The following is a 23,840-nucleotide window of genomic DNA, read 5'->3' on the forward strand; positions in this document are numbered from 1 at the left end:
CACGAAATGCTAAATGTTCAATGTTTCTGCCCGGTTTCGAACCGGGGACTTTTCGCGTGTGAGGCGAATGTTATAACCACTACACTACAGAAACCGCTGGCAGTCAATGGACGTGCGGAATGTACAACCTCACTGTGTTGCTGCAGATTCTGATGGTCTGTTTGAGAGGCCAGGTCCCTTGTTGCAAACGACAGCTGTTTCTTAAATTAACAGATGTCTCAACATATAAAGCCGTGAGATGTAGAAATTATGTCGAAATTAACATAAGTTATATTTTGCTGAATGTCGGTCTTAAATTTGTGCTCTTTGGTCTCGAGGTCTGGTTCTCGTTTCGGGATTTTCAATCAATGCCTATGGGAGTGGTCGTGGGTTTAAATCCAGGACAGGCTCTTTACTCCAGGTCAGAGATTACTGAATTGTTTGCGATGCTGACGGCAGGGGTTGATTTACATTGGCCCACTCTGAAAAAGATTTCTCAGGACTCGAAATGTTTACGTCGTTTCTCTCCCCACAGATGATGCTCGAGAGAGAGAGAGAGAGAGAGAGACAGTGTCTGAGCTGGAGTGCGTTTGGATAAAATTGATGCTCCAGATCTGTGTTAACCACAGGGACGTGACCCATTCTAATCCACAGAGCCAAAGTGGAGAATTGAACTGACTGGGGAGCTGGATCTTAACGCTGACCTCCCGGACCTCGGCGTCGTGAAATGTTCCAAAGAAGCTCAACAGCCACTCGAGGAACAGCAGCGCATCTTTCAACTGTGCTCAATACAGCTTTCACACTCAGTGTGTGTTCAGTAGTTTCACACTGTAAATGCTGCACCCATTTTGTGTTTCCTTCCATCGCAGATTTGGGATTCAATCTTGTTTCCACTTGTTCTTTGTGTCCGGGCGGTAGTTGTTGATCAATATGCCATCTATAGCTCCTCCAGACATATCTTTTGTTTCTTTGTTTCTTCCATTGCGCTAACAGAGAGCTGGCACAGACACGGCGGCCGGAATGGCCTCATACTGTGGTGTCATTATTCTCTGATTCGATGCTAACCTAACTCTGTGGCCAGGGTCCCAAGGCCTCTTCTTATTTAATCTCTCCTGGCTTGCCCCCCCCCCCCCCCCATTAGAGCCCTTTCCTGTTGTTCTGTTTCCTCCCTCCGGTAATTCACTTGGTTAAGACGTACCACATTTCTAACCTGTCCCGGTTTTAATAAAAGGTGACGGTGAAAGACGAACTTTGTTGTCCTGTCGACAAATGCCGTCTGACTACCTGAGATGTTGCAGGACTTTTGGCGTTCTCCGCAGATGTTAGATTGATTTTCGATGGCAATGACAGTATGCTTTGACTCTTTTTGCGGGGCTCGTTGGTCTAGGGGTATGATTCTCGCTTTGGGTGTGTCGCTGTCGGAATTTACGAGAGGTCCAGAGTTCAAATCCAGGACGAGCCCTTCGATGCGGTTTTCCCGTTGGTCAAACCGCATGTTTTCTTCATTTCTTTGCGGCGTCGACGGCGGGATTCATTCACATTGTGTTTGCTTTGAGAAGCTGAGCTCAAACTGCATGGAACCAATACGTTCCCGAGAAGTTTGTCTATGTGTGGGCATTCACATTTCTATTGACTAATTCTGGTGGACTCAGACAGCTCTTTGTCCCTTTCATTTTATCAGTTCAACAACTTCAGACTGTGAACTCTCACTTCCCCCTTCACCACATGTTTTTTCCATCAACTTATCATCCCTTCCATTGATATGTTTTACCCTCAGCATTGCCCACCTCCCCCCAGCCCATACCATCCTACTTCAACAATCTGATCCCTGTTTGTAATTGTTCTCTGACGCACTGCTTACCTTTGTTCTGCCATTAACACATTCTGACCGCTTGATGCGCCATCAGCACCTTTCATAGCCTTGATTAGCCTCATTTACATTCCCTTTTTCTTTCTGCCCGTGACATTTTCGTCATTTTCCACCTATTGCTTGCCCTCTATCGAGGCCCAATACAGCACTCCACCACCACCACCCCCCACCCACAATCGTCTGAATCTCCAGTTCCAGTTCTCCAGCTTTGACAAAGAGTCCACTTGACTGGAAACGACAGCTGCCATTTCGCTCCCCAGAGGCTGTCAGACCTGCTGAGATTATCCAGTATTTTCTGTTTTTGTTTCCGTTTGAAGCATCCGCGGTAAATTGCATTTGTCATACATTTAGAAGTGTTTGAGATGGTGATTAAATATGTTCATTTGTAAATCGCTGAAACTCTGTTGTGGATGAACTAGCTGCTAATATCCGAGCTGTGCCAAGATATGAAAATTCTTCACCTCTCATTGTCTGCCGAAAATTCAGTGCTTGGGCCTTAATGTTCAATTCAGTGTAGTGGCTCGTGTGAGACGAAATTTCATAGTCCTGGAACACACGAGATTCCGGCAACATTCAGGAAATAGAATTGTTTTGTGCCCAATAATTGTGCAAACTTTTCTCACACGAAATGCTAAAAGTTCGATGTTTCTGCCCGGTTTCGAACCGGGGACCTTTCGCGTGTGAGGCGAATGTGATAACCACTACACTACAGAAACCGCTGGCAATCGATGGACGTGCGGAATGTACAACCTCACTGTGTTGCTGCAGATTCTGATGGTCTGTTTGAGAGGCCAGGTCAGTTGTTGCAAGCGACTGCTGTGTCTGAAATTAACAGATGTCTTAACATATGAAGCCTTGAGATGTAGAAATTATATCGAAATTAACATAAATTATATTTTGCTGAATGTCGGTCTTAAATTTGTGCTCTTTGGTCTCGAGGTCTGGTTCTCGTTTAAGGATTTTCAATCAATGCCTATGGGAGTGGTCGTGGGTTTAAACCCAGGACAGGCTCTTTACTCCAGGTCAGAGATTACGAATTGTTTGCGATGCTGACGGCGGGGTTGATTTACATTGGTCCACTCTGGAAAAGATTTCTCAGGACTCGGAATGTTTACGTCGTTTCTCTCCCCACAGATGATGCTCGAGAGAGAGAGAGAGAGAGAGAGACAGTGTCTGAGCTGGAGTGCGTTTGGATAAAATTGATGCTCCAGATCTGTGTTAACCACAGGGACGTGACCCATCTAATCCACAGAGCCAAAGTGGAGAATTGAACTGACTGGGGAGCTGGATCTTAACGCTGACCTCCCGGACCTCGGCGTCGTGAAATGTTCCAAAGAAGCTCAACAGCCACTCGATGAACAGCAGCGCATCTTTCCACTGGGCTCAATACAGCTTTCACACTCAGTGTGTGTTCAGTAGTTTCACACTGTAAATGCTGCACCCATTTTGTGTGTCCTTCCATCACAGATTTGGGTTTCTATCTTGTTTCCACTTGCTCTTTGTGTCCGGGCGGTAGTTGTTGATCAATATGCCATCGATGGCTCCTCCAGACATATCTTTTGTTTCATTGTTTCTTCCATTGCGCTAACAGAGAGCTGGCACAGACACGGCGGCCGGAATGGCCTCATACTGTGGTGTCATTATTCTCTGATTCGATGCTAACCTAACTCTGTGGCCAGGGTCCCAAGGCCTCTTCTTATTTAATCTCTCCTGACTTGCCCCCCATTAGAGCCCTTTCCTTTTGTTCTGTTTCCTCCCTCCGGTAATTCACTTGGTTAAGACGTACCACATTTCTAACCTGTCCCGGTTTTAATAAAAGGTGATGGTGAAAGACGAACTTTGTTGTCCTGTTGACAAATGCCGCCTGAGTCCCTGAGATGTTGCAGTACTTTTGGCGTTCTCCGCAGATGTTAGGTTGATTTTCGATGGCAATGACAGTATGCTTTGACTCTTTTTGCGGGGCTCGTTGGTCTAGGGGTATGATTCTCGCTTTGGGTTTGTCGCTGTCGGAATTTGCGAGAGGTCCTGGGTTCATATCCCGGACGAGCCCTTCGATGAGGTTTTCCCGTTGGTTCAACCGCATGTTTTCTTCATTTCTTTGCAGCGTCGACGGCGGGATTCATTCACATTGGGTTTGCTTTGAGAAGCTGAGCTCAAGCTGCATGGAACCAATACGTTCCCGAGAAGTTTGTCTATGGGTGGGCATTCACATTTCTATTGACTAATTCTGGTGGTCCCTTTCATTTTATCAGTTCAACAACTTCAGACTGTGAACTCTCACTTCCCCCTTCACCACATGTTTTTTTCCATCAACTTATCATCCCTTCCATTGATATGTTTTACCCTCAGCATCGCCCACCTCCCACCAGCCCATACCATCCTACTTCAGCAATCTGATCCCTGTTTGTAATTGTTCTCTGACGCACTGCTTACCTTTGTTCTTCCCTTAACACAGTCTGACCGCTTGATGCGCCATCAGCACCTTTCATAGCCGTGATTAGCCTCATTTACATTCCCTTTTTCTTTCTGTCTGAGACAATTTAGTCATTCTCCACCGATGGCTGGCCCTCTATCGAGGACCAATGTGGCACGCCACCCCCGCCCCAGCCACAATAGTCTGACTCTGACCCTATTTCCAGTTCTCCGGCTTTGACAAAGCGTCATTAAGACTCGGAACGACAGCTGCCATTTCGCTCCCAAGAGGGTGACAGACCTGCTGAGATTGTCCAGTATTTTCTGTTTTTGTTTCCGATTGAAGCATCCGCAGTAAGTTGCATTTGTCGTTCATTTAGACATGTTTGAGATGGCGAATAAATATGTTCATCTGCATTTGTAAATCCCTGAAATTCTGTTGTGGATGAACTAGCTGCTAATATCCGAGCTGTGCGAAAATAAGAAATTTATTTTCTTCTCATTGCCGATCGAAATTTCAGCGCTTGTGACTTAGTTTTCAATTTATTTTAGTGGCTCATGTGAGGCGAAGTCTCATATTCCTGGAACACACATGTTTCCGGCAATATTCAGAACCAGAATTATTTTGTGCAAACTTTTCTCATCCGAAATGTTGGATGTTTCTGTCCGGTTTCGGGCCGGAGACCTGTCGCTTTTGAGGCGATGTGATAACCACTACACTGCAGAAACCGCTGGCAATCTTTCATAGAAAGTACAGTGCAGAAGGAGGCCATTCGGCCCATCGAGTCTGCACCGGCTCTTGCAAAGCGCACCCTACTCAAGGTTAACACCTCCACCCTGTCCCCATAAGCCTACCATCACTGAGGGAAATTTTGGACACTAAGGGAAATTTTGGACACTAAGGGAAATTTAACATGTCCAATCCACCTAACTTGCACATCTTTGGACTGTGGGAGGAAACCAGAGCACCCGGAGGAAACCCACGCACACACGGGGAGGATGTGCAGATTCCGCACAGACAGTGATCCAAGCCGGAATCGATCCGTGTCCTCAGTGCAGTGAGGCCCAACCATTGCGCCACCGTGCCGCCCTGAGTTTAAACAGAGTTGATACACATTTGCTTGTATCTGCGGCACTTTTTGCGACCTCTGATGCAGGCACCATAGACATTCCATTTCGTTAATTACACGTAGCCTATGGGTATTAATATGCTAATCTTGTTTAATGAACACTATAACTACTTACTGTGCCAAAGCGCCGCCAGTATTATCACAACCATGTCTGACTGAATCTCTCTCAGTGAACTGGACTGGACTGAGTCAGGGATTGTGGAGGAGAGAGGGAACTTCGTGCAGCGCAGGGAGAGGGTCTATTGTGACATCACTCGCCTCCCATCCTATCGGCTTGGCCGACACCATCAGGTGAGTTTCTGACGCCCGCGCTTGAATTTGGCGCCCTCTGCTGCCGGATTCGGTTTACTCCGTGTTAGAATTCGGCTGTTGAGTGGATTCAGTGTTGGCTGCAATGCATATCAGGGCGAGACACCTAGACAGAAATCTAAATTTCAGCTGTTTATACACTATCTTTGTCACTATAGGTGTTTCTAATCAAAAAATGATGCTTAATCATCCCTGGAGTTCTCGGTTCACACCATGGATACGACGAAGTCGAAAGAATGCCAAGACTTTGGTGGACATGCGGAGGTTAGAACTCAGAATAATAGCAGGGCTCAACAGACTAGTTTTCTTTATTTTGGTTCTGACGAAGAAGGTACAAAAGGGGAACATCGCTTTTTTCAGAGACCAGATTGTCTGGAATTATTTTCATTAGCTGAAGGGTAAATGCCCTATGAAGAGGATAGGTGAATGATATTTCATGCAGCAAGTGTTTGCGAGACAATGAAACGTCATAGAGAACTTAAAATGGATCAGCACCGAGGCACGGGCGGGATTCCAACACGCGATATTTGGTTTACAAGACCAACGCCTTTCCTCTTGGCCACCGCACCTTATGAAAGCAAACGATGTTGATTGCACTGTGAGTTGTTATCATAGAACATAGAACAGTACAGCCCATTCGGCCCTCGATGTTGTGCCGAACAATGATCACCCTACTTAAACCCACGTAACCCGTAACCCAACAATCCCCCCATTAACCTTACACTATGGGCAATTTAGCATGGCCAATCCACCTAACCCGCACATCTTTGGACTGTGGGAGGAAACCGGAGCACCCGGAGGAAACCCACGCACACACGGGGAGGACGTGCAGACTCCACACAGACAGTGACCCAGCCGGGAATCGAACCTGGGACACTGGAGCTGTGAAGCATTGATGCTAACCACCATGCTACCGTGAGGCCCCTCATTTGGAGTCTGGCGCAACAATTGATGAGAGAAGAAGAATCAATAGAACATTTCAAAAGGTATTGTCAGAACTTGAGAATGGAAAACCCCGCGGGATTTATATGCAGGGTGAAAAGAGCAATAGAAAAAGTTATTTCAAATAGGCGCAGGTAGCGTCAGTTCAATCTGCCCCCACCCCTCCGACACGATATTGTTCTCAGTGAGTTGAGCAGGTGCAGGATGGTCACGGGCTGCTGGGTGCTCAACTGTGGCTATTTCCGCTCCATCACCTGTGACTGCAGCTGATAACCGCCGCACAATTTTTCAGCTTTGAGTCTGCGGTGTCCCGGTCACAGCTTCCGTTTGATGGCCTCGCTCCAACACCATTGGGATATTCTAGACATTGCTGCCGCTGCTCGATTCCTGTCATTGGTTGGATCAGCAATGCAGTGGGACCTGAATCTGGATTGCTGCTCTGACAGATAACTCTATCTCCCTCCTGTATTCGGACTCGTCGTTATTCAAGATCCGGCCCACTCTGGTCGTATAGTCAGCCAACTTGTAGATGGAGTTGCAACCAAGTTTTGCCACGCAGTCGTATGTGTACAGGGAGTAGAGTAGGGGGCTAAGTACCCAGCCTTGCGGGGCACCTGTATTGAGGACTATTGTGGAGGAGGTGCTGGTGTTCATTCTTACTGATTGTGGTCTGTTGGTCAGAAAGTCAAGGATCCAGTTGCAGAGTGGAGAGCCAAGTCCTAGGTTTTGGAGCTTTGATATGAGCTTGGCTGGGATTATGGTGTTGAAGGCGGAGCTGTAGTCAATACATAGGAGTCTGATGTAGGAGTCCTTGTTTTCGAGATGCTCTAGGGACGAGTGCAGAGCCAGGGAAATGCCATCTGATGTGGACCGGTTGCGACGGTATGCGAATTGAAGTGGGTCAAGGTGTTCCAGGAGTATGGAGGTGATGCGCTTCATGATCAGCCTCTCGAAGCACTTCATTACAATTGACGTCAGGGCCGCCGGAGGTTAGTCATTGAGGCATGTTGCCTGGTTCTTCTTTGGTACCGGTATGATGGTGGTCTTCTTGAAGTAGGTGGGGACCTCGGAGTGGAATAGGGATAGGTTAAAGATGTCTGTGAATACCTCTGCCAGCTGGTCCGCGCAGGCTCTGAGTGCACGACCAGGGATCCCGCCCGGGCCTGTCGCCTTCCGTGGGTTCACTTTCAGGAAGGCCGATCTGACTTCGGAAACTGTGATGGTGGGTATGGGTGAATTAAGGGCTGCTGGGGCACTCGACAGCGGATTGTTGGTTACCTGCTCAAACCGAGCATAGAATGCATTAAGTTCATCGGGAAGGGGTGCGCTGCTGCCAGAGATACAGCAAGACGTCTTACAACACCAGTTTAAAGTCCAACAGGTTTGTTTCAAACATGAGCTTTCGGAGCGCAGCTCCTTCCTCAGGTGAATCACAAAACAGAATAATTTAACCTGGTCTTGTAAGACTTCTTACTGTGCTCACTCCAGTCCAACGCCGGCCTCTCCACATCATGGCCAGAGATACTGCTCGACCCGGCCCGGTTACGTAGATCTTTGGGCTTTTTTTCTGAGGGATTCTTCTCCGCTGAGATAGGCCCAAAGAAGATTTTAAGACAGATGTGGTTGGATTCTCAACTGAAAAGGTAATCAAAGGTTATCCGGGGTAAGTGAAATGTGATTCTGAGGTCATGTTCGCACCTGTCACAAACTTATTGAATGTTGGAGAAGGCTCAAGGGGATGAATAGCCAACTCCTGCTCAACATTCGTCTGTTAGCAGGTCTGTGACGTGGTGTCACAATCTCCTGAGTTATCGAGGGAGACACAGCATCGTTGAGCTATTCCCCAGCTCGGCGCCATGAAGGATATTACAGCGATAGAGGCAACTCCATGCCGCAGCCAGTGCACGGTACGTGTTATCAGAACAGGAAAATCGCTTATTGTCACGAGTCGGCTTCAAATGAAGTTACTGTGAAAATCCCATAGTCGTCACATTCCGTTCGGGGAGGCTGTTACGGGAATCGAACCGTGCTGCTGGCCTGCTTGGTCTGCTTTCAAAGCCAGCGATTTAGCCCTGTCCTAAACAGCCCCTAAAAACATATCATCCAGGATTGGAACAACAACTCGTCTCTGGGTGGGATCGAACCACCAACCTTTCGGTTAACAGCCGAATGCGCTAACCGATTGCGCCACAGAGACGACAACAGGATCACAACTCTGTGCATTTCAACAGTGACGGCCAATCCTCTGATTGCCAGGGACGGAATGAGAATGCTGGTAATATTGGTCCCCTGAGGCAGTGCGGAAAGTATCTGGAAGGAGCGTACACATGGTCCCGCGGGCATGGACATTTGTGAGACGTGGAATCATCACAGGCCCGTGGATTTTACAGAACTCACTTGGACAGCACCACACTTTCGTTGAAATACGTCCTTTATCTGGGAACCTCCATAACAGAAAGCAGGAAGTGTCAACATAGATTTGATGTATTTTCGATCAGAAAGTCGATGTTCCGCTGAAGACTACTGGGGGCTCAGACTCATTGGCATAAGGTCGACCTAAGTTAACGGTCTCGGAAGATTTTATTATCCCCACATCTGAGAACTTTTGTTACTGCTGCTCGGAAGTGGATATTCCAAGCTTAAATTTACTGTGCATCGCGACATGCTGATTAATCTCACGAATCCGAAACGGCTCCTCTATTGACCTATACAAGGACAGAGACGGCAATGCAATTGTGGAGAAATAGACCTGAGTATTTTTCTGAATCCAGATCAAACCATCCTCCGGTACAAGGGCAGGAACGCAAATTTGCTGGGATTGAAAATACTCTCTGAGGCTTTCGTACGTGGTTGTAGCTGCTTTGTGACACTGTGCTCATTGCACAGTAATAGGCCGCCCCGTCCTCCACACTGAGCGCGTTTATATTGAGGTAACCATTCTTTTTAGACTTGTTGGCAGCCGCCAGATATCGTCCTGAGATCTCCTCTTTCTTCATCGTCAATATGTTCATGATGACCAATCTCGGCGGCTGTGCCGGATTTTGCTGATCCCACAGCATGTGGTACACCGTCCGGTCTGTATATTCGCAATCTGACTGCACTGAACCCCCTTCTGATTTCTAACCTGTCCCGGTTTTAATGAAAGGTGATGGTGAAAGACGAACTTTGTTGTCCTGTCGACAAATGCCGCCTGACTACCTGAGATGTTGCAGTACTTTTGGCGTTCTCCGCAGATGTTAGATTGATTTTCGATGGCAATGACAGTATGCTTTGGCTCTTTTCGCGGGGCTCGTTGGTCTAGGGGTATGATTCTCGCTTTGGGTGTATCGCTGTCGGAATTTGCGAGAGGTCCCGGGTTCGAATCCCGCACGAGCCCTTCGATGAAGTTTTCCGTTGGTCAAACCGCATGTTTTCTTCATTTCTTTGCGGCGGAGACAGCGGGATTCATTCACATTGTGTTTGCTTTGAGAAGCTGAGCTCAAACTGCATGGAACCAATACGTTCCCGAGAAGCTTGTCTATGTGTGGGCATTCACATTTCTATTGACTAATTCTGGTGGACTCAGACAGCTCTTTGTCCCTTTCATTTTATCAGTTCAACAACTTCAGACTGTGAACTCTCACTTCCCCCTCCACCACATGTTTTTTCCATCAACTTATCATTCCTTACATTGATATGTTTTACCCTCAGCATTGCCCACCTCCCCCCAGCCCATACCATCCTACTTCAGCAATCTGATCCCTGTTTGTAATTGTTCTCTGACACACTGCTTCCCTTTGTTCTGCCATTAACACATTCTGACCGCTTGATGCGCCATCAGCACCTTTCATAGCCTTGATTAGCCTCATTTTGGTCTTTTTAGGTCCAATTAGGTCTTTTTGCCCGAGACATTTTCGTAATTTCCCACCTATTGCTAGCCCTCTATCGAGACCCAATACAGCACTCCACCACCCCCACCCCCCACCCACAATCGTCTGAATCTCCAGTTCCAGTTCTCCAGCTTTGACAAAGAGTCCAGTTGACTAGAAACGACAGCTGCCATTTCGCTCCCCAGAGGCTGTCAGACCTGCTGAGTTTATCCAGTATTTTCTGTTTTTGTTTCCGTTTGAAGCATCCGCAGTAAGTTGCATTTGTCACACATTTCGTCATGTTTGAGATGGTGATTAAATATGTTCATTTGTAAATCGCTGAAATTCTGTTGTGGATGAACTAGCTGCTAATAACCGAGCTGTGCGAAGATATGAAAATTCTTCACCTCTCATTGCCTGCCGAAAATTCATTCCTTAGGCCTTAATGTTCAATTCAGTGTCGTTGCTCATGTGAGACGAAATTTCATAGTCCTGGAACACACGAGATTCCGGCAACATTCAGGAAATAGAATTATTTTGTGCCCAATAATTGTGCAAACTTTTCTCACACGTAATGCTAAATGTTTGATGATTCTGCCTGGTTTCGAATCGGGACCTTTCGCGTGTGAGGCGAATGTGATAACCACTACACTACAGAAACCGCTGGCAAACAATGGACGTGCGGAATGTACAACCTCACTGTGTTGCTGCAGATTCTGATGGTCTGTTTGAGAGGGCAGGTCCCTTGTTGCAAGCGACAGCTGTTTCTTAAATTAACAGATGTCTCAACATATAAAGCCGTGAGATGTAGAAATTGTATCGAAATTAACATAAGTTATATTTTGCTGAATGTCGGTCTCAAATTTGTGCTCTTTGGTCTCGAGATCTGGTTCTCGTTTAAGGATTTTCAAGCAATGCCTATGGGAGTGGTCGTGGGTTTAAATCCAGGACAGGCTCTTTACTCCAGGTCAGGGATTACGAATTGTTTGCGATGCTGACGGCAGGGTTGATTTACATTGGCCCACTCTGAAAAAGATTTCTCAGGACTCGGAATGTTTACGTCGTTTCTCTCCCCACAGATGATGCTCGAGAGAGAGAGACAGTGTCTGAGCTGGAGTGCGTTTGGATAAAATTGATGCTCCAGATCTGTGTTAACCACAGGGACGTGACCCATCTAATCCACAGAGACAAAGTGGAGAATTGAACTGACTGGGGAGCTGGATCTTAACGCTGACCTCCCGGACCTCGGCGTCGTGAAATGTTCCAAAGAAGCTCAACAGCCACTCGAGGAACAGCAGCGGGATTCGTTCACATTGTGTTTTCTTTGAGAAGCTGAGCTCAAACTGGATTCCACCACAGAATCTATTTGGTTTACAGATGCAGATGAACATATTTAATCACCATTTCAAACATGTCTAAATGTACGATAAAAGCAACTTACTGCGGATGCGTCAATAGGAAACAAAAACAGAAAACACAGGACAGTCTCATCAGGTCTGACAGCCTCTGTGGAGAGAGATGGCAAGTGTCGTTTCGAGTCTGGGTGACTCTTTGTCGAAGCTGGACAACTGGATCTTTGGTCAGGTGTAGACTGGCGGAGTGTGTGGGGGAAGTGGGGGGGGGGGTGGGGGTGGTGGTGGGGAGGGGGGGGTGGTGGGGGGGGGGTGGGGAGGGGGGGGGGGGGGTGGGGGGGTGGTGGGGGAGGGGTGCGTGAAGCATTGGGCCTCGACAGACGGCCAGCGATGGTTGGAGAATAACAAAATGTGTTGGGTCGAAAGAAAAAGGGAATGTAAATGTTTCTAATCAAAGTTAAGAACTGTGCTGCCAGAGGCGATTAGAAGATTAGAATGTGTTAATGGCAGATGACAATGAGGAACAAGGGGCGGATTTCCCAAGAGGGATGCGATTCGCTAGGGGAATGGGGAGGGGGAGACAATGGGAGAGGAAGACGTATCAATGGAAGCAATGAAAATAAGTTGATGGAAATAAACATGTGGTGAAGTGGGAAGAGTGATTTCACGGTGCGAAGTTGTTGAGCGTACTGTAAAATCCGCAAGGCTGTACCGTGCCTATTCGGAGGTTGGGGTGCTGTTCCTCGGCGTTGTGCTGAGCTACATGGGAACATTGCAGCAGGCCAAGATCGGACATGTGGACATGAGAGCAGGACAGTGAGTTCAAATACCAAGCGACAGCAGAGTCTGCCACCAGCTTGTCGATAAGGCGAAGTTGTTTTGCAAAGTGGTCACCCAGTTGGCATTTAGTCTCTCAGATGGAGAGTAGATGGCATTGGGATCAGCAAATGCAACAGGCCAAATTGAAGCATGTCTGAAAGTAATGTGTACTCAAAAGGACAGACACAATCGATACTGTAACTGACTTAGAGGAGATGCCAGAGACTTAACTGAAGCAGCTTTGGGGAAGAAAAAACGGTCTTCCTGATGGAGAAATGGGAAAAGCCAGTGTGGGAATCCAGACTCAATGTTGATTTGCAATTACCCCTCCTTTCTTATACATGAACGGTATTTAGGCTGCAGCATTTTACACACCAAAACACAATGAGGTCAAATATAAGAAACACATAATTGTCAATTCTTAAACTCAACTCAAGCATTGAATAACGAAACAAATATTGTGTAAAGTCGGTTGCTTTTTTCTGTTGGATTTCAGAATGCTGCATTAATAATAGAAGAGAGCATTTCGCCGTTAGAGATTTGCTGAACAAATTCTTCAGCTCAATATAGGTTCTTCTACTGGCTTGTAAGTTTAGACATCTGTTTTAAAGAAATAGACGTGTTCTTGTAAGAAGTGACATGGCCTCTCAGCCGAACCATGCGAAGCTGCAACAAGGCAGTTGAGTTGAAGGTGACACAGGTCCGTTGGAATCTGCGATGCCAGCTGTTTCTGTAGTGTAGTGGTTATCACATTCGCTTTACACGCGAATGGTCCCCGGTTCGAAACCGGGCAGAAACATCTGGTGCTTCCAGTTTATCTGTTGCTAAATATTACCTCAATCTCGTAACTGATCTTCATCATCGGGGAATAGCAAAAGGCTGGAACAACTGTGGGCCAGTGGCGCAATGGCTAACGTTTCTGACTACGAATCAGGAAAATTCAGGTTCGACTCCGGGCTGGCTCGCAGTTAGCTCCTGGTGTTGGCGTCCCCTTTAGTTCTGTGTGTTGGACAGCTGGTTCCCGATGCAGAGCAAAGTGAGCAGGGCATCATCAGTTCTCGTTTCAGCTGTGGTTACTTTTGAAAGCCCTGCCCTCTCAATTTAACTTCAAGCAAAACATATCTCCAGTTCAGCAAAGTTCAATATATAATCCTTTGATGAGTTGAGACATCAGTTTTAAAGAAACGGCTTCTTCCAATAAGTTACATGGCCTCTCAGCGGAACCGTTAGAAGCTGCAACAATACATTGAAGTTCAACATTGCACAGGGCCACTGATTGTGATACTCACAGCGGTTTCTGTAGTGTAGTGGTTATCACATTCGCCTAACACGCGAAAGGTCCCCGGTTCGAAACCGGGCAGAAACATGGCGTGCTTCAGATTTTGTGTGACGAATGTTTGCACTAAATACGTTTCTTCCTCAATCTTGCACGTTCGAGGAACATGAGATTTGGTCTCGCATGAGATATTAAAATTCCTGCAACAAAGTCAGAAATACTGAATTTTCAAGACGCCTGGGGAAGAAAATTGTTTTGCCACTATTCGGATATCAGCAGTTTGTTCATCCACCACAGAATCTATCGGATGCAGATGAACATATTTAATCACCATTTCAAACATGTCTAAATGTACGATAAAAGCAACTTACTGCGTATGCGTCAATGGGGAACAAAAACAGAAAACACAGGACAGTCTCAGTAGGTCTGACAGCCTCTGTGGAGAGAGATGGCAAGTGTCGTTTCGAGTCTGGGTGACTCTTTGTCGAAGCCGGACAACTGGATCTTTGGTTAGGTTTAGATTGGCGGTGCGTGGGGGGAGAGCGACAGACGGCCAGCGATGGGTGGAGAATAACAAGAATGTGTTGTGCTGAAAGAAAAAGGGAATGTAAATGTTTCTAATCAGTGTTAAGAACGGTGCTGATAGAGGCGATTAGAATCTGTTAATGGCAGAGGACAATGAGGAACAAGGGGCGGATTTTCCAAGACGGATGCGATTGGCTTGGGGAATGGGGAGGGGGAGACAATGGGAGAGAGAAGACATATCAATGGAAGCAATGAAAATAGGTTGATAGAAATAAACATGTGGTGAAGTGGGAAGAGTGATTTCACGGTGCGAAGTTGTTGACCGTACTGTAAAATCCGCAAGGCTGTACCGTGACTATTCGGAGGATGGGGTGCTGCTCCTCGGCGTTGTGCTGAGCTACATGGGAACATAGCAGCAGGCCATGATCGGACATGTGGACATGAGAGCAGGACAGTGAGTTCAAATAGCAAGCGACAGGAGAGTCTCCCACCAGTTTGTCGATGGAACGAAGGTGTTTTGCAAAGCGGTCACCCAGTCGGCATTTAGTCTCTCCAATGCAGAGTAGATGGCATTGGGATCAGCAAATGCAGCGGGCCAGATTGAAGGATGTCTGAAAGTAATGTGTACTCAAAAGGACAGACACAAACGATAGTGTAACTGACTTAGAGGAAATGCCAGAGACTTAACTGAACCAGCTTTGGGAAAGAAAAAACGGTCTTCCTGATGGAGAAACAGGAAAAGCCAGTGTGGGAATCCAGGCTAAAAGTTGATTTACAATTACCCCTCCTTTCTTCTACATGAACGGTATTTAGGCTGCAGCATTTTACACACCAAAACACAAAGAGGTCAAATATAAGAAACACATAATTGTCAATTCTTAAACTCAACTCAAGCATTGAATAACGGAACAAATATTGTGTAAAGTCGGTTGCTTTTTTCTGTAGGATTTCAGAATGCTGCATTAATAATAGAAGAGAGCATTTCGCCTTTAGAGATTTTCTGAACAAATTCTTCAGTTCAATATAGGTTCTTCTACTGGCTTGTAAGTTTAGACATCTGTTTTAAAGAAATAGACGTGTTCTTGTAAGAAGTGACATGGCCTCTCAGCCGAACCATGCGAAGCTGCAACAAGGCAGTTGAGTTGAAGGTGACACAGGTCCGTTGGAGTGTGCGCTGCCAGCTGTTTCTGTAGTGTAGTGGTTATCACATTCGTTGGACACGCGAATGGTCCCGGTTCAAAACCGGGCAGAAACATCTGGTGTTTCCAGTTTAGTCTGTCGCAAAATGTGACCTCAATCTCGTAACTGGTCTTCATCATCGACGAATAGCAAAAGCTTATAACTGCTGTGGGCCAGTGGCGCAATGGATAACGCGTCTGACTACGAATCAGAAGATTCCAGGTGCGACTCCTGGCTGGCTCGCAGTTCCTACTTTTGGCGTCCCCTTTAGTTCAGTGGGTTGGACAGCTGGTTCCCGATGCAGAGCAAAGTGAGCAGGGCATCATCAATTCTCGTTTCAGCTGTGGTTACTTATGAAAGCCCTGCCCTCTCAATTTAACTTCAAGCAAAACATAACTTATCTCCAGTTCAGCAAAGTTCAATATATGATCCTTTGATGATTTGAGACATCAGTTTTAAAGAAACGGCTTCTTCCAATAAGTTACATGGCCTCTCAGCGGAACCGTTAGAAGCTGCAACAATACATTGAAGTTCAACATTGCACAGGGCCACTGATTGTGATACTCACAGCGGTTTCTGTAGTGTAGTGGTTATCACATTCGCCTAACACGCGAAAGGTCCCCGGTTCGAAACCGGGCAGAAACATGGCGTGCTTCTGATTTTGTGTGACAAATGTTTGCACTAAATACGTTTCTTCCTCAATCTTGCACGTTCGAGGAACATGAGATTTGGTCTCGCATGAGATATTAAAATTCCTGCAACAAAGTCAGAAATACTGAATTTTCAAGACGCCTGGGGAAGAAAATTGTTTTGCCCCAATTCGGATATCAGCAGTTTGTTCATCCACCACAGAATCTATCGGATGCAGATGAACATATTTAATCAACATTTCAAACATGTCTAAATGTACGATAAAAGCAACTTACTGCGTATGCGTCAATGGGGAACAAAAACAGAAAACACAGGACAGTCTCAGCAGGTCTGACAGCCTCTGTGGAGAGAGATGGCAAGTGTCGTTTCGAGTCTGGGTGACTCTTTGTCGAAGCCGGACAACTGGATCTTTGGTTAGGTTTAGATTGGCGGTGCGTGGGGGGAGAGCGACAGACGGCCAGCGATGGGTGGAGAATAACAAGAATGTGTTGTGCTGAAAGAAAAAGGGAATGTAAATGTTTCTAATCAGTGTTAAGAGCGGTGCTGATAGAGGCGATTAGAAGATTAGAATGTGTTAATGGCAGAGGACAATGAGGAACAAGGGGCGGATTTCCCAAGACGGATGCGATTGGCTTGGGGAATGGGGAGGGGGAGACAATGGGAGAGGAAGACATATCAATGGAAGCAATGAAAATAGGTTGATGGAAATAAACATGTGGTGAAGTGGGAAGAGTGATTTCATGGTGCGAAGTTGTTGACCGTACTGTAAAATCCGCAAGGCTGTACCGTGCCTATTCGGAGGATGGGGTGCTCTTCCTCGGCGTTGTGCTGAGCTACATGGGAACATAGCAGCAGGCCATGATCGGACATGTGGACATGAGAGCAGGACAGTGAGTTCAAATAGCAAGCGACAGGAGAGTCTGCCACCAGTTTGTCGATGGAGCGAAGGTGTTTTGCAAAGAGGTCACCCAGTCGGCATTTAGTCTCTCCAATGCAGAGTAGATGGCATTGGGATCAGCAAATGCAGCGGGCCAGATTGAAGGATGTCTGAAAGTAATGTGTACTCAAAAGGATAGACACAAACGATACTGTAACTGACTTAGAGGAAATGCCAGAGACTTAACTGAACCAGCTTTGGGAAAGAAAAAACGGTCTTCCTGATGGAGAAACAGGAAAAGCCAGTGTGGGAATCCAGGCTCAAAGTTGATTTACAATTACCCCTCCTTTCTTCTACATGAACGGTATTTAGGCTGCAGCATTTTACACACCAAAACACAAAGTGGTTATCACATTCGCCTAACACGCGAAAAGTCCCCGGTTCGAAACCGTGCAGAAACATCGCGTGCTTCTCATTTTGTGTGACGAATGTTTGCACAAAATACCTTTCTTCCTCAATCTCGCACGTTCGAGGAACATGAGATTTGGTCTCGCATGAGATATTAAAATTCCTGCAACAAAGTCAGAAATGCGGAATATTCAAGACGCCAGGGGAAGAAAGTCGATCTAACATCTGGATTGGATTGGATTGGATTTGTTTATTGTGACATGTACCGAGGTACAGTGTAAAGTATTTTTCTGCAAGCAGCTCAACAGATCATTCAGTACATGGGAAGAAAAGGGAATTAAACAGAATTCAAGAAAATACATAATAGGGCAACACAAGGTACACAATGTAACTACATAAGCACCGGCATCGGATGAAGCATACAGGGTGTAGTGTTAATGAGGTCAGTCAATAAGAGGGTCATTTAGGAGTCTGGTGACAGTGGGGAAGAAGCTGTTTTTGAGTCTGTTCGTGCGTGTTCTCAGACTTCTGAATCTCCTGCCCGATGGAAGAAGTTGAAAAAGTGAGTAAGCCGGGTGGGAGGGATCCTTGATTATGCTGCCCGCTTTCCCCCGGCAGCGGGAGGTGTAGATGGAGTCCATGGATGGGAGGTAGGTTTGTGTGATGGACTGGGCGGTATTCACGACTCTCTGAAGTTCCTTGCGGTCCTGGGCCGAGCAGTTGCCATACCAGGCTGTGATGCAGCCCGATAGGATGCTCTCTATAGTCCATCTGTAAAAGTTGGTAAGGGTTAATGTGGACATGCCGAATTTCTTTAGTTTCCTGAGGAAGTATAGGCGCTGTTGTGCTTTCTTGGTGATAGCGTCGACGTGAGTGGACCAGGATAGATTTTTGGTGATGTGCACCCCTAGGAATTTGAAACTGCCCCCGGCAGGCCGGACGGCGGAAGAGGAGCCGGAGCGCGGCAGCGGAGGAGCCGGAGGACGGCAGCGGAGGAGCCGGAGCGCGGCAGCGGAGGAGCCGGAGCGCGGCAGCGGAGGAGCCGGAGGAGCCGGAGCGCGGCAGCGGAGGAGCCGGAGGACGGCAGCGGAGGAGCCGGAGGAGCCGGAGCGCGGCAGCGGAGGAGCCGGAGCGCAGGAGCCGGAGCGGAGGAGCGGCAGCGGAGCGGCGACGGCAGAGGAGAGGCAGCGACTGGGGGGCCCAACAGCAGCAGGTCCAACCCCTCTCCCTCCCCCCCCCCCCCACGCGGGCCAGGAGCGGTGCGGCGGCGGCGGCCCCTCTTCTCTTCCCCCCCCCCCCCACGCGGGCCAGGAGCGGTGCAGCGGCGGCGGCCCCTCTTCTCTTCCCCCCCCCCCCCACGCGGGCCAGGAGCGGTGCGGCGGCGGCGGCCCCTCTTCTCTCCCTCCCCCCCCCCCCACGCGGGCCAGGAGCGGTGCGGCGGCGGCGGCCCCTCTTCTCTCCCTCCCCCCCCCACCCCACGCGGGCCAGGAGCGGTGCGGCGGCGGCGGCCCCTCTTCTCTCCCCCCCCCCCCACGCGGGCCAGGAGCGGTGCGGCGGCGGCGGCCCCTCTTCTCTCCCCCCCCCCCCCAGCCAGCAGCGGGGACACCCCCCCCCCCCCAGCCAGCAGCGGGGCACCCCCCCCCACAAGAAGAGGGGACACCCCCCCCCCCCGCAAGCAGCGGGGACACCCCCCCCCACAAGCAGCGGGGACACCCCCCCCACAAGCAGCGGGGACAACCCCCCCCACAAGCAGCGGGGACACCCCCCCCCCAAAGCAGCGGGGACACCCCCCCCCCAAGCCAGCAGCGGGGACACCCCCCCCCAACCGGCAGCGACCACCGGCCCACTCGCCCCCCCCCCAACTGCAGTGACCACCACGTGGCAAGGACAAAGGGACTCTCTCTCTCTCTCTCCTGGTTGAGTGGGGAGAGAAGACAAAAGAAAAAAAGAGACTTGTATTTCTGTTGAACCCAAAAGAAAACTGGTAAAGAGAAAAAGGGTAGGGGAAATAAATTTAAAAAAAAAAAATAAAAAAAAAATATATATATATGTATATATATATATATAGATATATAATAATAAATAAAATAAAAATAGGGTGCGGAAAAGGGGGAAAAGAAGAACAAGGAGAGAAGAAAAGATGAAGGGGAAGGGGGAGAAAAAAATGCCAGAAGGGAACCAAGAGAAAGGGGGCACCGGAAGTAGACGGGGCAAAGGGCAAGCCAGCTCGGGCGAACGAGTCAACACGCGAAGCGGCGGGAAGAATGTTTCGCCGCATCCAGAAGAGCTGGACGGGCGGGCAACCTCTCCCCTGGGGTTAGAGTGGGGCGTGAATTGGAAGGAAGCCTTTGCCGAGGTGGTGAGGGAGCAGCTGCAGGCAATCAAGGCAGAGTTAAAAGCAGACGCACAGGCAGCAGTGACCAGGGCCATGTCAGGGGTGCAGCAGGTTCTGACCAGACTGGAGAAGAAAGTGGATGCCCAAGGGAAGATACTGGAAGCCCAGGGGGCAACCATTAAAGAGCTGGAGAAGGCAGCGACTGACGCGAGCGACCGGGGCATATCCCTGGAGAGGGGAATGGTGAAACTGAGGGCAACACAGGGGAGCCTGAAGGGCAGGGTAGACGACCAGGAGATCAGCTCGAGAAGGCAAAATATTAAGATAGTGGGCCTGCCAGAGGGGATAGAGGGTAGAAATCCCACAACATTCGTGGCTGCGATGCTGGGCTCCTTGGTGGGGCGGGAAACTTTTCCCACCCCACCGGAAATGGACAGAGCTCATCGGTCACTGCGCCCGAAGCCCAAGGAAGGGGAAAAACCGAGAGCAGTTATAGCCAGACTGCACCGGTACCGGGATAGGGAGACAATCCTGCGCTGGGCCAAGGAGAATAGAGCCTGCAATTGGGACGGGCACGCCATCCGAATCTACGAGGATTTTGGAGCGGACATAGCTAAGAGACGGGCGGAGTTCAACAGAGCGAAAGCAGCTCTCTATAAGAACAAAGTACGTTTTGGTATGCTGTACCCAGCAAAACTCTGGGTCACATACCAACACAAGGAATATTTCTTTACAGCCCCTGCCGAGGCGAATAGATTCGTCGAGGAGCACGGGCTGGAAAAAATAAATGGGAAGTAGGGACGAGGGGCCCATGGCAAGGAGATACGTCATGCCAACGGGGGGGGGGAGGGGCGAGGCAAAGCCAGCCCCCTCCCCCCTGGCAGGAACACCTAGAACGAAAAACAACCCAATGCCCAAGGGCCCGCTCCAGGTGGGAGGCCAGGCCCCGGCACGAGGGAACGGGAGTACTGGAGAGGGGAGAGGGGAAGCGGGACAGCAACCTCCGAGAGGGGAGCCACCGTGCTAGCAGGAAAGCTAGCGAAGGGGGCGCGCAACAGAGCAGGGCCGCAGCGCACCCCCAACAGGGGGGAAGGCGCCAGGCAGGGGAGGGGGGGGAATCACCCATCAAAGGTGGGAGAGCAAATGGGGACAGGAATGGGGGAGAGAGGGGCAATGGAGGGGTATACAGGGGTATCCCCGAAAGGGATAGAGCGGGGGGGGGGGCACTCGGGGGGCGAGAGACCAGGGAGGGGAAATGCAGGGACGAAGGGACAAAGGAGGCCAGTAAGGGAATAGGGCCACAAAGTGCCACAGACAAGGGCTCGAAACAGGGAACTGCTGCAAGCACCCACCCAGTACGGTCTGTGGGTGAAGGGGCCCCCCGGAGTGCAGGGGACTACCCGCGTGGCGGACACACAGTGGACGGCCATGGCGGGTGTCCCCGGGACAAGGGGGAACCCCGGAGCGCAGGGACCCGACCGCATGGGGAGAGCAGTGATAGTGGACATCCTGGACGGCCCCCTAACAAAGGGAAACCTCAGAGGGCAGGGGCGCGTCCACCGGACAAATATGGTTAACCCCACAGGAGCAAGGGGGCAGAAGCCCCCCACCAGAATAGTCACCTGGAACGTAAGGGGACTTAACGGCCCAGTGAAGAGATCTAGAGTCCTCACCCACCTTAGAAACATGAGGGCCGACATAGTCTTCCTCCAAGAGACGCACTTGAGGGAGCAGGACCAACTGCGGGTAAGAAAGGGCTGGGTGGGACAAACCTATCATTCCTGTTATGGGGCAAGGGCCAGGGGGGTGGCGATCCTGATTGGCAAGAGGACAATGTTTAGGGCGACAAAGACGGTTACGGACCCAGGGGGACGGTATGTCATGGTCAGCGGGGCCCTGGATGGGGCGCCGGTAGTTCTAGTTAACGTGTACGCGCCCAACTGGGACGACACGAGCTTCATCCAAAAGACCATGGCAGAAATCCCGGACATTGCGACGCACCGACTAATCATGGGGGGGGACTTCAACTGTGTACAGGACCCAACGACGGACAGATCAAACCCCAGAACGGGGAGAACCTCAAACATGGCAAGGGAACTCAGCCACTATATGGAGCAGATGGGAGCAGTAGACCCCTGGAGATTCGCCCACCCGGGGGAGAAAGAATTCTCTTTCTTCTCCCCAGTACACAACGTGTACACCAGAATTGACTTCTTTGTGGTGGGGAAAACGGTGCTTCCAGAGATAGACAAGGTGGAATACTCCGCAATTGTGATATCAGACCACGCTCCACACTACATGGATGTGCGGCTAGAGACGGGAAGGGCCCAGCGCCCCAAATGGAGGTTGGACGGTGCCTTACTAGCTGACAAGGCCTTCAGCGAAAGGATAGCGCAGGCCATAGCGGAGTACACTGAGATCAACCAAAACGGGGAGGTCTCACCCTCCACGTTCTGGGAAGCGCTTAAGGCCGTACTAAGAGGGGAAATCATAGCCTACAAAGCGCAAAGAGATAGGGAGGAAAGAGTGGCTAGGCAGAAGCTGGTCGACTCCATACTGGAGGTAGACCATAAATACTCCGAGGCCCCGACTGTAGAACTCCTGGCTGAGAGAAAAGAATTACAAAGGAACTTTGACCTGCTCTCCACCAGGAAAGCAGTACACCAACTCCGCCAGGCACGCGGGGCCCTATACGAACACGGAGACAAAGCCAGCCGCCTGTTGGCCCACCAGCTGAGAAAGCAGGCAGCCAGCAGAGAAATTGCGCAAATCAGAGATACCAGAGGCACGTTGGAAACAGAACCAGAGAGGATTAACAAAACCTTCAAGGCCTTCTACCAAGAGCTGTACACCTCAGAGCCCCCAACGGGGAAGGCTGGGATGAACCGGTTTCTTGACGGACTGAACATACCAGTTGTGGGAGAGGGCAGAAAACGGGATCTGGAAGCACCACTAGCACTGGGAGAGATCATGGAGAGCATTAGCTCCATGCAGGCGGGGAAGGCGCCGGGACCGGACGGATTCCCAGCGGACTTCTACAAAAAATTTGCGGCAGCGCTGGCCCCGCACCTGCGGGAGATGTTCACAGACTCGCTAGCTAGGGGCACGTTGCCACCCACGTTAGCACAGGCCTCAATCTCGCTGATACCTAAGAAAGACAAAGACCCAACGGAATGTGGGTCATACAGACCCATATCTCTGCTGAATGCAGACGCCAAAATACTGGCCAAAATCCTAGCCAAAAGGCTAGAAGACTGTGTACCTGAGGTGGTCACAGAGGACCAGACGGGCTTTGTCAAAGGTAGACAGCTGACCGCGAACATCAGGCGCCTGCTGAACGTGATAATGACCCCCTCCGGGGAGAGAACACAAGAGGTGATCGTCTCCCTGGACGCAGAAAAGGCCTTCGACAGAGTCGAGTGGAAATACCTCATAGAGGTACTGGAGCGGTTCGGGCTTGGAACAGGGTTCACCGCCTAGGTAAAGCTCCTGTACAACGCTCCCATGGCGAGTGTACAGACCAACAATACCAACTCCCAATACTTCCAGCTGCACAGGGGCACCAGACAAGGATGCCCACTGTCCCCGCTGCTGTTCGCACTAGCAATTGAACCGCTAGCAATCGCGCTCAGGGCAGCAAAAAATTGGAGGGGGATCCGAAGGGGAGGTAGAGAGCACAGAGTCTCACTCTATGCGGATGATCTGCTCCTCTATATCTCGGACCCACAAAGCAGCATGGACGGAATCATCGCGCTCCTGAAAGAGTTTGGAGCCTTCTCGGGCTACAAACTCAACATGAGCAAAAGTGAGATCTTCCCAGTACACCCGCAAGGGGGGGGGGGGGGCAGCACTAAAGGGGCTGCCGTTCAAACAAGCCCGACATAAATTCCGCTACCTGGGGATCCAAATAGCCCATGACTGGAAAGGG

General features: G+C 49.5%; 9 non-coding genes across 9 annotated transcripts; 6 read left to right on the top strand and 3 right to left on the bottom strand.

The window, feature by feature from the left end:
* Positions 1–21: 21 nt before the first annotated feature.
* trnav-cac lies at positions 22–94 on the bottom strand. The gene has a single exon. It is a non-coding gene; the product is annotated as a tRNA-Val (tRNA).
* Positions 95–2,492: 2,398 nt separating this feature from the next.
* Positions 2,493–2,565, bottom strand: trnav-cac. The gene has a single exon. It is a non-coding gene; the product is annotated as a tRNA-Val (tRNA).
* A 6,200-nt stretch (positions 2,566–8,765) lies between these two features.
* trnan-guu lies at positions 8,766–8,839 on the bottom strand. The gene has a single exon. It is a non-coding gene; the product is annotated as a tRNA-Asn (tRNA).
* Positions 8,840–9,928: 1,089 nt separating this feature from the next.
* On the top strand, positions 9,929–10,018 carry trnap-ugg. Its single transcript is given in 2 exon segments — positions 9,929–9,964; positions 9,983–10,018. It is a non-coding gene; the product is annotated as a tRNA-Pro (tRNA).
* Positions 10,019–13,387: 3,369 nt separating this feature from the next.
* On the top strand, positions 13,388–13,460 carry trnav-uac. The gene has a single exon. It is a non-coding gene; the product is annotated as a tRNA-Val (tRNA).
* Positions 13,461–13,954: 494 nt separating this feature from the next.
* trnav-aac lies at positions 13,955–14,027 on the top strand. Its single transcript has one exon. It is a non-coding gene; the product is annotated as a tRNA-Val (tRNA).
* Positions 14,028–15,645: 1,618 nt separating this feature from the next.
* trnav-gac lies at positions 15,646–15,717 on the top strand. Its single transcript has one exon. It is a non-coding gene; the product is annotated as a tRNA-Val (tRNA).
* Positions 15,718–15,811: 94 nt separating this feature from the next.
* Positions 15,812–15,884, top strand: trnar-acg. Its single transcript has one exon. It is a non-coding gene; the product is annotated as a tRNA-Arg (tRNA).
* A 329-nt stretch (positions 15,885–16,213) lies between these two features.
* Positions 16,214–16,286, top strand: trnav-aac. Its single transcript has one exon. It is a non-coding gene; the product is annotated as a tRNA-Val (tRNA).
* Positions 16,287–23,840: the final 7,554 nt, after the last annotated feature.

This window comes from Scyliorhinus canicula, unplaced genomic scaffold (genome assembly GCF_902713615.1).
Source record: "Scyliorhinus canicula unplaced genomic scaffold, sScyCan1.1, whole genome shotgun sequence".
Classification (NCBI taxonomy): Eukaryota; Metazoa; Chordata; class Chondrichthyes; order Carcharhiniformes; family Scyliorhinidae; genus Scyliorhinus; species Scyliorhinus canicula.